A 14,736-nucleotide genomic window follows, 5' to 3' on the forward strand; every position below is an offset into this window, starting at 1 on the left:
CTACTCCAATCTGTTTGTGGTTTCCAAAAAAGAGGGAATTTTCAGACCAATTTTGGATCTCAAGATCCTAAACAAGTTCCTCAGAGTCCCATCCTTCAAGATGGAGACCATTCGGACTATTTTGCCAATGATCCAGGAGGGTCAATATATGACCACTGTGGACTTAAAGGATGCGTATCTACACATTCCTATCCACAAAGATCATCACCAGTTCCTCAGGTTCGCCTTTCTGGACAAGCATTACCAGTTTGTGGCTCTTCCCTTCGGGTTGGCCACGGCTCCCAGAATTTTCACAAATGTGCTAGGGTCCCTTCTGGCAGTTCTAAGGCCGCGGGGCATAGCTGTGGCGCCTTATCTGGACGATATCTTAATCCAGGCGTCAACTTACCAACTAGCCAAGTCTCACACGGACATCGTGTTGGCTTTTCTAAGATCTCACGGGTGGAAGGTGAACGTAAAAACAAAATGTATGCTTACCTGATGAATTTCTCTCTCTTGTGGTGTATCCAGTCCACAGGTTCATCCATTACTTGTGGGATATTCTCCTTCCCAACAGGAAGTTGCAAGAGGACACCCACAGCAGAGCTGTCTATATAGCTCCTCCCCTAACCCCCACCTCCAGTCATTCGACCGAAGACAAGTAAGAAAAAGAAGAAACTATAGGGTGCAGTGGTGACTGTAGTTTAAAAAATAAAAACACCTGCCTTAAAGTGACAGGGCGGGCCGTGGACTGGATACACCACAAGAGAAAGAAATTTATCAGGTAAGCATAAAACAGAATTTATGCTTACTGTGACAAAACCAATCTCGCCACTGTACATTGGAGGGCCTGTTATGGAACATTCTTTGGGCTGGAGGTACATGGGCTTAAGGATACCCAGAGACTGCATGGAAATATGGAATGTTATATGCTGGACACCCCATGTACTTTCATAACTCTGTCTTATGTCTATGTCACCCTGTATGCATAAATACAGGATGGGTACAGGGTGTGAGTGCCCCTTGTGGGAGCAATTGTGACTCTATAAGCCAAGTGGGCATAAAAGACTTTATAGCTAATAAGAACTGTTCCTATATTCAGTAATAAGATGTATTCTATGTATGTTTCAGATCTGATTGTGTCTCAGGAGTCTGTCTGGGTAAACTGATTGTGTCCTTGTGTGATTATGTTAACTAGACTGCCCAACATCAGATTGTCTGAGTAAACGTTCTTCCCTAGTTAATTAACTTAATATGTTAATCTGTTTTACCTGTCAATAGACAATTGTTAGAGGTTTGATGCATTGTTCATATGTTTGCTTTACTGTTAAACCAATGCCCTTTGTAACCTGAAGCCAGGGTGTATAAATCTGTGTGCTGCCTTCAAATAAAGTAGTCATTCTGTTTAAACCTGAAAACTGGCTGGTTTGTGAATTGCTGATTCCCTATGCAGGACGTTGTTCCCTGGTATTAACCCTTGGTACACTGTTGGTACCGTAACACTTACCTGATAAATTACTTTCTCCAACGGTGTGTCCGGTCCACGGCGTCATCCTTACTTGTGGGATATTCTCTTCCCCAACAGGAAATGGCAAAGAGCCCAGCAAAGCTGGTCACATGATCCCTCCTAGGCTCCGCCTACCCCAGTCATTCGACCGACGTAAAGGAGGAATATGCATAGGAGAAATCATATGATACCGTGGTGACTGTAGTTAGAGAAAATAATTCATCAGACCTGATTAAAAAACCAGGGCGGGCCGTGGACCGGACACACCGTTGGAGAAAGTAATTTATCAGGTAAGCATAAATTCTGTTTTCTCCAACATAGGTGTGCCCGGTCCACGGCGTCATCCTTACTTGTGGGAACCAATACCAAAGCTTTAGGACACGGATGATGGGAGGGAGCAAATCAGGTCACCTAGATGGAAGGCACCACGGCTTGCAAAACCTTTCTCCCAAAAATAGCCTCCGAAGAAGCAAAAGTATCAAATTTGTAAAATTTGGTAAAAGTGTGCAGTGAAGACCAAGTCGCTGCCTTACATATCTGATCAACAGAAGCCTCGTTCTTGAAGGCCCATGAGGAAGCCACAGCCCTAGTGGAGTGAGCTGTGATTCTTTCAGGAGGCTGCCGTCCGGCAGTCTCATAAGCCAATCGGATGATGCTTTTAAGCCAAAAAGAGAGAGAGGTAGAAGTTGCTTTTTGACCTCTCCTTTTACCAGAATAAACAACAAACAAAGAAGATGTTTGTCTGAAATCCTTTGTAGCCTCTAAATAGAATTTTAGAGCACGAACTACATCCAAATTGTGCAACAAACGTTCCTTCTTTGAAACTGGATTCGGACACAAAGAAGGCACAACTATCTCCTGGTTAATATTTTTGTTAGAAACAACTTTCGGAAGAAAACCAGGTTTAGTAGGCAAAACCACCTTATCTGCATGGAACACCAGATAAGGAGGAGAACACTGCAGAGCAGATAACTCTGAAACTCTTCTAGCAGAAGAAATTGCAACCAAAAACAAAACTTTCCAAGATAGTAACTTAATATCTACGGAATGTAAGGGTTCAAACGGAACCCCTTGAAGAACTGAAAGAACTAAATTGAGACTCCAAGGAGGAGTCAAAGGTTTGTAAACAGGCTTGATTCTAACCAGAGCCTGAACAAAAGCTTGAACATCTGGCACAGCCGCCAGCTTTTTGTGAAGTAAAACAGATAAAGCAGAAATCTGTCCCTTCAAAGAACTTGCAGATAATCCTTTCTCCAAACCCTCTTGTAGAAAGGATAGAATCTTAGGAATTTTTATCTTGTTCCATGGGAATCCTTTAGATTCACACCAACAGATATATTTTTTCCATATTTTATGGTAAATTTTCCTAGTTACAGGCTTTCTAGCCTGAATAAGAGTATCAATGACAGAATCTGAAAACCCACGCTTTGATAAAATCAAGCGTTCAATCTCCAAGCAGTCAGTTGGAGTGAAGCCAGATTCGGATGTTCGAATGGACCTTGAACAAGAAGGTCCTGTCTCAAAGGTAGCTTCCATGGTGGAGCCGATGACATATTCACCAGGTCTGCATACCAAGTTCTGCGTGGCCACGCAGGAGCTATCAAGATCACCGAAGCCCTCTCCTGATTGATCCTGGCTACCAGCCTGGGAATGAGAGGAAACGGTGGGAATACATAAGCTAGGTTGAAGGTCCAAGGTGCTACTAGTGCATCTACTAGAGTCGCCTTGGGATCCCAGGATCTGGACCCGTAGCAAGGAACCTTGAAGTTCTGACGAGACGCCATCAGATCCATGTCTGGAATGCCCCATAATTGAGTTATTTGGGCAAAGATTTCCGGATGGAGTTCCCACTCCCCCGGATGGAAAGTCTGACGACTCAGAAAATCCGCTTCCCAATTTTCCACTCCTGGGATGTGGATTGCAGACAAGTGGCAGGAGTGATTCTCCGCCCATTGGATTATTTTGGTCACTTCTTCCATCGCCAGGGAACTCCTTGTTCCCCCCTGATGGTTGATATATGCAACAGTCGTCATGTTGTCTGATTGAAACCTTATGAATTTGGCCTTTGCTAGTTGAGGCCAAGCTTTGAGAGCATTGAATATCGCTCTCAGTTCCAGAATGTTTATCGGGAGAAGAGATTCTTCCCGAGACCATAGACCCTGAGCTTTCAGGGGTTCCCAGACCGCGCCCCAGCCCACCAGACTGGCGTCGGTCGTGACAATGACCCACTCTGGTCTGCGGAAGCTCATTCCCTGTGACAGGTTGTCCAGGGTCAGCCACCAACGGAGTGAATCTCTGGTCCTCTGATCTACTTGGATCGTCGGAGACAAGTCTGTATAATCCCCATTCCACTGTCTGAGCATGCACAGTTGTAATGGTCTTAGATGAATTCGCGCAAAAGGAACTATGTCCATTGCTGCAACCATCAAACCTATTACTTCCATGCACTGCGCTATGGAAGGAAGAAGAACAGAATGAAGTACTTGACAAGAGCTTAGAAGTTTTGATTTTCTGGCCTCTGTCAGAAAAATCTTCATTTCTAAGGAATCTAATATTGTTCCCAAGAAGGGAACTCTTGTTGACGGGGATAGAGAACTTTTTTCTACGTTCACTTTCCACCCGTGAGATCTGAGAAAGGCTAGGACAATGTCCGTATGAGCCTTTGCTTTTGACAGAGACGACGCTTGAATCAGTATGTCGTCCAAGTAAGGTACTACTGCAATGCCCCTTGGTCTTAGCACCGCTAGAAGGGATCCTAGTACCTTTGTGAAAATCCTTGGAGCAGTGGCCAATCCGAATGGAAGTGCCACAAACTGGTAATGCTTGTCCAGAAAGGCAAACCTTAGGAACCGATGATGTTCCTTGTGGATAGGAATATGTAGATACGCATCCTTTAAATCCACCGTGGTCATGAACTGACCTTCCTGGATGGTAGGAAGAATTGTTCGAATGGTTTCCATTTTGAACGATGGAACCCTGAGAAATTTGTTTAGAATCTTGAGATCTAAAATTGGTCTGAATGTTCCCTCTTTTTTGGGAACTATGAACAGATTGGAGTAAAACCCCATCCCTTGTTCTCCTAATGGAACAGGATGAATCACTCCCATTCTTAACAGGTCTTCTACACAAAGTAAGAATGCCTGTCTTTTTATTTGGTTTGAAGACAATTGAGACCTGTGGAACCTTCCCCTTGGGGGCAGTTCCTTGAATTCCAGGAGATAACCTTGAGAAACTATTTCTAGCGCCCAAGGATCCTGAACATCTCTTGCCCAAGCCTGAGCAAAGAGAGAGAGTCTGCCCCCCACCAGATCCGGTCCCGGATCGGGGGCCAACACTTCATGCTGTTTTAGTAGCAGTGGCAGGTTTCTTGGCCTGCTTACCCTTGTTCCAGCCTTGCATTTCGGTCTCCAGGCTGGTTTGGTTTGAGAACTATTACCCTCTTGCTTAGGGGGTGTAGAATTTGAGGCTGGTCCGTTTCTGCGAAAGGGACGAAAATTTGGCTTATTTTTAGCCTTAAAAGACCTATCCTGAGGAAGGGCGTGGCCCTTTCCCCCAGTGATGTCTGAAATAATCTCTTTCAAGTCAGGGCCAAACAGCGTTTTACCCTTGAAAGGGATGTTAAGCAATTTGTTCTTGGAGGACACATCCGCTGACCAAGACTTTAGCCAAAGCGCTCTGCGCGCCACAATAGCAAAACCTGAATTTTTCGCCGCTAATCTAGCTAATTGCAAAGTGGCGTCTAACCCTTGATTGAAGAATAAAAACTACATTTAAACACCAAAAAACTCTAAGCCATCTCCGTGGAGATGTTGCCTGTGCAACGGCAAAGAGAATGACTGGGGTAGGCGGAGCCTAGGAGGGATCATGTGACCAGCTTTGCTGGGCTCTTTGCCATTTCCTGTTGGGGAAGAGAATATCCCACAAGTAAGGATGACGCCGTGGACCGGACACACCTATGTTGGAGAAATTTTGTTTTCTCTTGTAAGGTGTATCCAGTCCACGGGTTCATCCATTACTTGAGGGATACCAATACCAAAGCTTTAGGACACGGATGAAGAGAGGGACAAGGCAGGTACTTAAACAGAAGGCACCACTGCCTGTAAGACCTTTCTCCCAAAAATAGCCTCTGAGGAAGCAAAAGTATCAAATTTGTAGAATTTAGAAAAAGTATGAAGCGAAGACCAAGTCGCCGCCTTACAAATCTGTTCAACAGAGGCCTCATGTTTAAAAGCCCATGTGGAAGCTACCGCTCTAGTAGAATGAGCTGTAATTCTTTCAGGAGGCTGCTGGCCAGCAGTCTCATAAGCTAAACGAATTATGCTTCTTAGCCAAAAAGAAAGAGAAGTTGCCGAAGCCTTTTGGCCTCTCCTCTTTCCAGAGTAGACAACAAACAATGCAGATGTTTGACGAAAATCCTTAGTAGCTTGCAAATAAAACTTTAAAGCACGAACCACGTCAAGATTGTGTAACAGACATTCCTTCTTTGAAGAAGGATTAGGACACAGTGACGGAACAACAATTTCCTGATTGATATTCCTATTAGATACTACCTTAGGAAGAAACCCAGGTTTGGTACGCAAAACTACCTTATCTGCATGGAAGATCAGATAAGGGGAATCACACTGCAAGGCAAATAACTCTGAAACTCTTCGAGCCGAAGAGATAGCTACTAAAAACAGAACTTTCCAAGATAAAAGCTTGATATCTATGGAATGCAAGGGTTCAAACGGAACCCCTTGAAGAACCTTAAGAACTAAATTTAAACTCCATGGTGGAGCAACAGGTTTAAACACAGGCCTGATTCTAACCAAAGCCTGACAAAACGCCTGAACGTCTGGAACATCAGCCAGGCGCTTGTGCAAAAGAATAGACAGAGCAGAAATCTGTCCCTTTAAGGAACTAGCAGATAATCCCTTTTCCAATCCTTCTTGGAGAAAAGATAGTACCCTGGGAATCCTGACCTTACTCCACGAGTAACCCTTGGATTCACACCAATGAAGATATTTACACCATATCTTATGATAGATTTTCCTGGTGACAGGCTTTCGAGCCTGAATCAAGGTATCAATGACCGACTCGGAGAAACCACGTTTTGATCAAATCAAGCGTTCAATCTCCAAGCAGTCAGACGCAGACAAACTAGATTTGGATGTGTGAATGGACCTTGGAGTAGAAGGTCCTGCCTCAGCGGCAGAGTCCATGGTGGAAAGGATGACATGTCCACAAGATCTGCATACCAAGTCCTGCGTGGCAATGCAGGTGCTATCAAAATCACCAAAGCTCTCTCCTGCTTGATCTTGGCAATCAGATGAGGGAGGAGAGGAAACACATAAGCCAGGCTGAAGGACCAGGGCACTGCTAGAGCATCTATCAGCGTTGCCTGGGGATCCCTTGACCAGGACCCCTAACGAGGAAGCTTGGCGTTCTGATGAGACGCCATCAGATCCAGTTCTAGTTTGCCCCATAATTGAATCAGCTGGGCAAATACCTCCGGATGGAGCTCCCACTCCCCCGGATGAAAAGTCTGCCGATTTAGAAAGTCCGCCTCCCAGTTCTCTACTCCTGGGATATGGATAGCAGATAGATGGCAAGAGTGAACCTCCGCCCATAGAATTATCTTGGAAACTTCCATCATTGCCAGGGGACTCCTTGTTCCCCCCTGATGGTTGATATAGGCTACAGTCGTGATATTGTCCGACTGAAATCTGATGAACTTGACCGCAGCTAGCTGAGGCCAAGCCTGAAGAGCATTGAATATCGCTCTGAGTTCCAGAATGTTTATTGGAAGGAGGGCTTCCTCCTGAGTCCACGAACCCTGAGCCTTCAGGGAGTTCCAGACCGCACCCCAGCACAGAAGGCTGGCATCTGTCGTCACTATAGTCCACTCTAGCCTGCGGAAACTCATTCCCCTGGATAGGTGGACCCGAGATAACCACCAGAGAAGAGAATCCCTGGTCTTTTGATCCAGATTTAACAGAGGAGACAAATCTGTGTAGTCCCCATTCCACTGATTGAGCATGCAAAGTTGCAGTGGTCTGAGATGTAGGCGGGCAAACGGAACTATGTCCATTGCCGCTACCATTAGGTCAATCATTTCCATACACTGAGCCACTGATGGCCGAGAAGTGGAATGAAGAACACGGCAGGAAGTTAGAAGCTTTGATATCCTGACCTCCGTCAAAAAAAATCTTCATTTCTACTGAATCTATCAGAGTTCCTAGGAAGGAAACTCTTGTGAAGGGAGAAAGAGAACTCTTTTCTCTGTTCACTTTCCACCCGTGAAACCTCAGAAAGGCCAGAACAATGTCCATATGGGACTTGGCGATTTGAAAGGTCGATGCCTGAATCAGAATGTCGTCTAGGTAAGGAGCCACCGCTATGCCCCGCGGCCTTAGGACCGCCAGAAGGGACCCTAGAACCTTCATAAAAAGACTCTTGGCGCCGTGGCTAACCCGAAGGGAAGAGCCACAAACTGGTAAGGCCTGTCTAGGAAGGCGAACCTTAGGAATTGATGATGCTCTCTGTGAATCGGAATGTGGAGATAAGCATCCTTTAAGTCCACGGTAGTCATATATTGACCCTCCTGGATCATAGGGAGGATGGTTCGGATTGTCTCTATTTTGAAGGATGGGACCCTGAGAAATTTGTTTAGGATCTTGAGATCCAAGATTGGTCTGAAAGTTCCCTCTTTTTTGGGAACTATAAACAGGTTTGAATAGAAACCCTGTCCCTGTTCCTCTCTTGGAAATGGGTGGATCACTCCCATAACCAGGTCTTGAACGCAATGTAAGAATGCCTCTCTCTTTATCTGGTTTGCAGATAATTGTGAGAGATGAAATCTCCCCTTTGGAGATGAACCTTTGAATTCCAAAAGATAACCCTGGGAAACAATCTCTAGTGCCCAGGGATCCTGGACGTCTCTTGCCCAAGCCTGGGCGAAGAGAGAAAGTCTGCCCCCTACTAGATCCGGTCCCGGATCGGGGGCTACCCTTTCATGCTGTCTTAGAGGCAGCAGCAGGCTTCTTGGCCTGCTTCCCTTTGTTCCAAGTCTGGTTAGGTCTCCAGACTGGTTTGGACTGGGTGAAACTTCCCTCTTGTTTTGCATTAGAGGAAACCGAAGCTGCGCCACCCTTGAAGTTTCGAAAGGAACGAAAATTATTCTGCATGGTCCATAATTTGCTGGACCGTTCCTGAGGAAGGGCATGACCCTTTCCTCCAGTAATGTCAGAGATGATCATCTCCTTCAGACCAGGCCCGAATAGGGTCTGTCCCTTGAAGGGGATGTTAAGAAGCTTAGACTTTGAAGTAACGTCTGCTGACCAGGACTTAAGCCGCAAAACCTGAATTCTTAGCCGTTAGCTTGGTTAAATGAAAAATGGCGTCAGAAATAAAGGAATTAGCTAATTTAAGAGCTTTAATCCTGTCTAAAATATCATCTAACGGGGTCTCCACCTGTAGAGCCTCCTCAAGAGACTCGAACCAAAAAGCCGCTGCAGCAGTAACTGGGGCAATGCATGCAAGAGGCTGGAGCATAAAACCTTGATGTATAAAAAATTTCTTAAGGAGACCCTCCAATTTTTTATCCATAGGATCTAGGAAAGCACAACTGTCCTCGACGGGGATAGTTGTATGCTTCGCTAGGGTAGAGACTGCTCCCTCCACCTTAGGGACCGTCTGCCACGAGTCCCGTATGGCGGCATCTATGGGAAACATCTTTTTAAAAGCAGGAGGGGGAGAGAACGGCACACCTGGTCTATCCCATTCCTTAGTAATAATTTCCGAAAACCTCTTAGGGACTGGAAAAACATCAGTGTAAACAGGCACTGCAAAGTACTTGTCCATCTTACACAATTTCTCTGGAACTACAATGGGTTCACAGTCATCCAGAGTCGCTAAAACCTCCCTAAGCAATCATCTGATTGCCAGAATCAAACAGGAGAGAGCTTCGGTGATTTTGATAGCACCTGCGTGGCCACGCAGGACTTGGTATGCAGGCCTGGTGGACATGTCATCTCTTCCACCATGGACTCTGCCACTGAGACAGGACCTTCTGATTCAAGGTCCGTTCCAGCATTCAAATCTAGTTTCTCTGCGGCTGACTGCTTGGAGATTGAACGCTTGATCTTATCCAAGCAGGGTTTCTCGGAGTCGGTCATAGATACCTTGATTCAGGCTCGAAAGCCTGTCACCAGGAAAATTTATCATAAGACATGGCGTAAATATCTTTATTGGTGCGAATCCAAAGGCTACTCATGGAGTAAGATCAGGATTCCTAGGATTTTGTCCTTTCTCCAAGAAGGATTGGAGAAGGGGCTATCAGCTAGTTCCTTAAAGGGACAGATATCTGCTTTATCAATTCTACTGCACAAACGTCTGGCAGATGTTCCAGACGTTCAGTCGTTTTGTCAGGTTTTAGTTAGAATCAAGCCTGTGTTTAAACCTGTTGCTCCGCCATGGAGTTTGAATTTAGTTCTTAAGGTTCTTCAAGGGGTTCCGTTTGAACCTATGCATTCCATAGATATTAAGTTTCTATCTTGGAAAGTTCTGTTTTTAGTTGCTATCTCTTCGGCTCGAAGTTTCTGAACTATCTGCATTGCAATGCGACTCGCCTTATCTTGTTTTCCATGCTGATAAGGTGGTTCTGCGTACCAAACCTGGATTCCTTCCTAAGGTTGTTACTAATAAGAATATTAATCAGGAAATTGTTGTTTCTTTTCTGTGTCCTAATCCTTCCTCTAAGAAGGAGTGTCTATTGCACAACTTGGACGTGGTTCGTGCTTTAAAGGTTTACTTGCAAGCGACCAAAGATTTTCGTCAAACATCTTCTTTGTTTGTTGTCTATTCTGGAAAACGTAGAGGTCAAAAAGCTACGGCTACCTCTCTTGCCTTTTGGCTAAAAAGCATCATCCGTTTGGCATACGAGACTGCTGGACAGCAGCCTCCTGAAAGAATTACAGCTCACACTACTAGAGCGGTGGCTTCCACATGGGCTTTTAAAAATGATGCTTCTGTTGAACAGATTTGTAAGGCTGCGACTTGGTCTTCGCTTCATACCTTTTCCAAATTTTACAAATTTGATACCTTTGCTTCTTCGGAGGCTATTTTTGGGAGAAAAGTTCTTCAAGCAGTGGTGCCTTCTGTTTAACCATCTGTCTTGTCCCTCCCGTTCTTCCGTGTCCTGTAGTTTTGGTATTGTATCCCACAAGTAAAGGATGAATCCGTGGACTCGTCTTACCTTTATAGAAGAAAGCTAAATTTATGCTTACCTGATAAATTGATTTCTTCTATGGTAAGACAAGTCCACGGCCCGCCCTGTCATTTTAAGACAGATTATATTTTTTTGATTTAAACTCAGTCACCTCTGCACCTTGTAGTTTCTCCTTTTTCGTCCTGTACCTTCGGTCGAATGACTGGGGGGGTGGAGCTAAGGGAGGAGCTATATAGACAGCTCTGCTGTGGTGCTCTATGCCACTTCCTGTAGGGAAGGATAATATCCCACAAGTAAAGGATGAATCCGTGGACTCGTCTTACCATAGAAGAAATCAATTTATCAGGTAAGCATAAATTTCGTTTTTGTGGCTCTCATATCCCTTTAAAGATCATCTAAAGAGACATTGTTGGCCTCAAATGCACAAGATTGTGTGTGTGTCTCATCAGGGTGGTACAGATGATCGCCCTATGGAAAGGAAGCATTGCAAGTTCACATGACTATTATCCTTTAAGCCTTAGAAAGACAAAACCTAAATGTTTTGTGCCATAATATGAAACTGGTAAAGCAATGCAAGCTTTGCAGCTCCTGAGCACAACAAAACTGTGTGCAGCAGTTCACAACCAATCACCAGCTATCTTCTTGGACGCTGCAACGTTCCACTTTACCTATGTGTTTTACCCATTTTGCAGAGGTAGAACCCATAGTTATCTATGCTCAGTAATAGAAAAACAAATGACATGTTCTAAGAAATTAGAGCATGTCATTTTTAAAGTTGTATGTTGGATTTTATGTCCCTTTAATGAGGAAAAAAAATGGTGTGCTCTTCTATAGACTGACTTAGCAAATGTTATTACTTATATAGCATGTTAAGTACAATAAGCAAAGCACAAAGTAACAGGACTGCCCTGTAAATACACTATTTGCTCACTCACTGACTGAGATGTCATTATTATTATCGGCTATTTGTAGAGCGCCAACAGATTCCGCAGCGCTAAACGCAATATTACAGAAAGCTGACCCAGATTTGGCTTTGAAAGTGAGAGAAAAAACATCCACCATAAATAAGATTAATAAAATAAATTATTCGAAAGGTCTGGCTTTTTTTTTTCTTCCCATCCTAATTTAAAAGGGACATGAAACCCAAAATTTTTCTTTCATGATTTAGACAGAACATACAATTTTAAACAACTTTTCCAATTTACTTATATTATTTAATGTGCTTCCATCTCTTGTTATCCTTTGCGGAAAGGTTTATCTAGGAAAACTCAGGTGCAGCAAAGCACCTAGGTTCTAGCAGCTGATTGGTGGCTGCATATATACACCGATTGTCATTGGCTCACTCATGTGTACAGTTAGAAACCAGTAGTGCATTGTTGTTCCTTTAACAAATGATACCAAGGGAATTAAGCAAATTTGACATTAGAAGTCAATTGGAAAGTTGTTTAAAATTGTAGGTTCTAGCTAAATTATGAAAGAAAAAAAAATTGGGTTCCGTGTCCCTTTAATATAAAGCTGTCAAACTGTATTCTAGATTACATGATTTATTGATGAGGTTTATTTTTAGCAATGTTTTAAAAGTGACAAGCCTTGTGAACCTCATAAGGTAGAGAGAACCACAGGCACCTCTCCTGATAAATACAGACATATGTCCCAATACAGCAGGACTAACCTCAAAGCACATTTGGTAACATGAAAAAAAAAAAAAAAAAACACTTTTAAGACAGTGAAAAAACAAACAAAATGTATTCAGTAAAAAAATTATTTTAAAAATACTAATCTATTCTAATCTATGGTTAAAACAAGCAGGCAGCTTCTTACAGGACTCGTCCCGTTTCATCCTGTGCCACTGGGTGGCGCACTTTCTCAAATATGGAATAAGATTCACACAGAAATTAACTAGGGATGGGCGAATGTTTTGCAACATTCAAAAATGAATATTTGTACAACATTCTAACATTCTTTGAATGTAATAGTATTTCTAATAACTTTAAATGTAATATGCAAATTATGCAATATTCTAATTTGTAAAATTAAATCGATATATTTGTAATAATATTTCTAATGCTCTCTTAAAATGTAATGTTCAGAGAGAAATTGCCTGGTATTTCAGCGCTGGACTGACCGTAATAGGCGGGATCAGACTGATATACTACAGGAAAGTTCTGCTCTGTGAAAAGCATTACTGGGCTAAAAGAAGTTGCACCCAGGTGGTAAATCACCATAGAACAGGCTAACAATGGTATTGAGACGGTTGTTCGTTCCTGTGAGTACACTTCTCTGTGTGTGTAAATGTAATATTCAAAATATAAAATTTCAAACCAATATACTTGTATCTATTGTTTGTCATTTTACTATATTCCCTACCACATGAACTATTGAACTTCTAAATAGTATTTGTTATTTCTAATGTAACATTCAAAATTTCGAACATGGATATTAGATCTCATTACGAACATTCGAAAACAAAAAGTAACAATCGAAAAACAGAAAACATTTGTTTCACAAATTTTAAGGGGTTTTCGTCCTTAAAGGGACACTGAACCCAAATTTTTTCTTTTGTGATTCAGATAGAGCATGCAATTTTAAGCAACTTTCTAATTTACTGCTATTATCACATTTTCTTCATTCTCTTGGTATTTTTATTTGAAAAGCAAGAATGTAAGTTTAGATGCCGGCCCATTTTTGGTGAACATCCTGGGTTGTCCTTCTGATTGGACAGCACCAATAAACAAGTGCTGTCCATGGTGCTGAACCACAAATTGTCTGGCTCCTTAGCTTAGATGCCTTCTTTTTTAAATAAAGATAGCAAGAGAACGAAGAAAATTTGATAATAGGAGTAAATTAGAAAGTTGCTTAAAATTGCATTCTTTATATGTATCCCAAAAGAAAAAAATTGGGTTCAGTGTCCCTTTAACATTCGTTTGTCCAAAATGAATGTCCACAGGTCTATTCGTTCAACCCAAACGAATTGTACTTGACACATTCGCCCATCCCTAAAACTGATTTTTTTTTTAAAGAATCATTAAAGGGATATTAAACCCAAATTATGTCTTTCATATTCAGATAGAGCAACTTTCTAATTTACTCCTATTATCATTTTTTCTTCCTTCTCCTGGTACCTTTATTTGAAGAAGGAAAATAACTTTAGGAGCCGGACCATTTTTGGTTCAGCACCCTGACTAGCGCTTGCTGATTTTTGGCTACATTAAGGCACCAATCAACAAGCGCAACCCAGGTTCTGAACCAAAAATGGTCCGGCTGCTAAGCTTTACATTCTTGCTTTTCAAATAAAGATACCAAGAGAAGAAAGAAAAAATAATAATAGGAGTAAAGTAGAAAGTTACTAAAAATTGCATGCTCTATCTGAATCATGAAAGTTAATTTTGACTTTGTCCCTTTAAACTTAATGTTTAATTAAAGAAAATAAAACAACATATTTTCAATATTTATTGTGACTATTTTTGTGGTAAAATACTGCTGAAAATGTGCTTGTTCCCACAGAGGATGGTGTGTCTCCACCATACTTAAAGGGACACTGCAGTCAGAAAGAGTACAATGTTTGCAAATGAATGACAAAGGTCAACAACTTTCTAATTTACTTTTATTATTACATTTTCTTGGTATCTTTTCTTGAAAAGCAGGGATGTAAAGCTCAGTAGTGTGCATGTGTCTGGAACACTATATGGCAGCAGTTTCGCAAGAATGGTATCCATTTGCAAGAGCACTAGAGGCCAGCACTATTTTCTGCCATCTAGTGCTCTAAACACCTACCTAGGTATCTCTTCAACAAAGAAAAACATTGGAACAAAGACAATTTGAAACTTGTTTTTTTTCTTAACTTGTATGCTCTGTCTGAACCACAAAAGAAAAAATGTTTCATATCCCTTTAAATAGTATTTTTGTGTATATATATATATATATATATATATATATATATATATATATATAAAGAAAGTTCATAGGCATATGCACCTCCACCAACCGTTCACCTGCCAGGGTGCTTTCAAAAAATTCAAAAAATGTAGCAGGAAAAGCACTC

General features: G+C 42.3%; 1 protein-coding gene across 2 annotated transcripts in view; it reads right to left on the reverse strand.

Annotated features, from left to right (window-relative positions):
• Positions 1-14,736, reverse strand: part of TACC1 (transforming acidic coiled-coil containing protein 1) — a 280,191-nt gene that overhangs the window by 189,719 nt on the left and 75,736 nt on the right. The gene's annotated exons all lie outside the window — the stretch shown is intronic.

This window comes from Bombina bombina, chromosome 6, assembly GCF_027579735.1.
Source record: "Bombina bombina isolate aBomBom1 chromosome 6, aBomBom1.pri, whole genome shotgun sequence".
Classification (NCBI taxonomy): domain Eukaryota; kingdom Metazoa; phylum Chordata; class Amphibia; order Anura; family Bombinatoridae; genus Bombina; species Bombina bombina.